Source organism: Acyrthosiphon pisum, unplaced genomic scaffold (assembly GCF_005508785.2).
Source record: "Acyrthosiphon pisum isolate AL4f unplaced genomic scaffold, pea_aphid_22Mar2018_4r6ur Scaffold_20864;HRSCAF=22348, whole genome shotgun sequence".
NCBI lineage: Eukaryota > Metazoa > Arthropoda > Insecta > Hemiptera > Aphididae > Acyrthosiphon > Acyrthosiphon pisum.
This window is the reverse complement of record NW_021770267.1, coordinates 1-2,630: the sequence shown is the minus strand read 5'-3', so window position 1 is coordinate 2,630 and position 2,630 is coordinate 1.

Below are 2,630 nucleotides of genomic sequence, written 5' to 3'. Positions count from 1 at the left end.
AAACTGGAGAAACAGAATGAAATTATTTTGACAATTATTACGGATAAAATAATCAAGATTAAATATTAGACACTGGACATACCATAGTGCTACATTGGCGCACATACGGGGGTGCCAGGGGGTGCTTAAAAAAAAAAAATATTATTTAAACTGTAATTTTGCGTTTATAAGAATGAGTTTCCAGTTTGTATTGGTACGGGATATACGGGACGTAAATATTTTATACATAAATACAGTAATTGGGTAATTGGGTTTGTGAATTGTGATGTTGGTATGAGTGTATGACGGTATATTCCCTATTTTTAATGCATGTTATCTAATCAGCTGTTTTAACACAAGTTTATTTTTAGTATTATTTTATTACTGGAAATTGGAGTACTGAATAGGATTTTGTTTTTGTATACCGGTGTTATGGTTTATTGATATGAATATAATATTATTAATTAATATTATTTAGTTTGATAAATGATAATATTACAGACATTTTCAACCGTCTATTCTTAGTAGTAGGTACTATGAATCAAAGATAGTCGATTCTACCTATTAAGTTGTTCAATCGTGTTCTCGAGTCAGTGACAAGATATGACTACAGTTCTGATATTGACTAATTTTATTTTATTGTTGTTTCCATTTTTCTACATACTCGTAAATACCAACAATTGATTTGTGCGGTGTAAAGTAGTTTATGACGTTTATGTGATTTATATTTAGTTTGCGTACGTATATAAAATTACTTACTTAAATATGTTTAGTATATTTAAATGTAATAAAACAAACAATAAAAACAAAAATAATGAAAGTAGTGAAAATGTGGACGAAGAATGTAATAGTCGTAAGTACAAATTGATTATACAGGGTGATTTTTTAAGCATGCTCACCCCATTTTTATGCTTAAATTATGCATATATTCAAATTTTAATTTTTGGAATTTTTAAGTGTCATTAAAGACGATAATTTCGCGTACTTAGATTTTTCACAACATTTAAGGAGTATCCTGTGGCGATACTAACTTTTGTTTTTCAAATGACAACCTATATGTCTTAAAGCAAAATGGGATTCAGATAATTTTTCTGAAAATTTTGATGTATCGTAATCGAAATTTGAACGAAAACTTCCTTAGTTATTCTTCTTCAAATACTAAGGAATAAGGAATAAGGATAATAATAGACTATATTATAGTCTATCTGTCTATTAAATACTAAATGGTTTGTAAATGGATACGAGCTCAATAATTATAATTTGGTGTGCATTGTAAAATATTTGTTAATAATTACTACTTATTAAATGCTAATGGATTAATATTGCACCTGGAAATGTTCAAAACAAAGGAAATATAAAAAAATATCCTTTTCATTTTATCGAGCATGTTACCTTATACCCTAGGTATCGTTAATTAATTTTTATAACATACCTATTCAGTATACACCTATCTACAATAATACACTGAACAATAGTCAATAATTGTAGTCTATAAGACAAATGCGACAAATTTTATTTTATCTTGTCAGTACAAGTTCAACAGTATTATTTCAACAAGATATTTTTCTTTTAAATTATCAAAATGATTTAAAGAGCAATGAATGTTTTAATTTTTGTTATTTCTAGTATTAAAAAATAAAATAAGTGCTTTAAATTAATTTTTATTCCTAACCTTTCAAATTATTCATAGTTTTTTAGTTGTTTAAGGTTTAATTTTGTTGTATGACAACTTCTTGTTTTTAAAATGTATTAACTGTATCAATCTCTTCAGTATTTATTGGTATATTTAGAAAAAATAAATTATAGTTTAATAATATGCAATTTGCAATAATTGGTTATTTTAACTTAAAAATGAAGATAAGTATATAAAATATTTGACCCCATAATTTCGATACTTTTTAGGATTTAAAAATGTACTCCAGATTATACTATTTAAACACACTTCCACGTTTGGTGATTGTCAACAGACCATACAGACTACTTAATTCATTCAAATAAATACACAAAACTCATAGAAAGTACTACATAGTGATTTTCTAGTTCATAATAAAATGGGTATTTCTTTTGTCCTTGGATAAGATATGCTGTATAATATACAGTACCTATAAAGTCCATATTAAAGGACAATGTGTTTATATACATATGTACCTATCTTATGTGAGCAAACTAATTTAATAACTGCCCCTTTTCAATAATATTTGTGTATGTAAGAAATATGGACAATGGCTACCCCCTATTAGTTCATTTTCTACTGTTAATTTCATTCCAACCCCGTGGATGAGTAAATATATATTTATATAATTATGATATTTTGACAAGTTACAGTTTTTTTACTCATCGACTCCGAGACACAACCTTTATTGTTAGTCATAGTGCAGACTGCAAAAACATGAACATTGAGGAAGAAGTCGGTCTCCCCGCTCATTTGTTAGACCATGATTATTTCCGTCCAGTTATATACGAGAACAACCCGATTGAAGAAGAACGAGTACTCGAATATGAAGAAGTAATAGAAAATGAAGAAGTACTAGAAGACGAAGAAGTACTAGAAGACGAAGAAGAAGATTCTGTAGAAAACTTAGTACCAGTAACCTACAGATTGATTCCAGGGGTTCATCATGGTTCAAGAGTTTATGTGGATAATTTAGGTT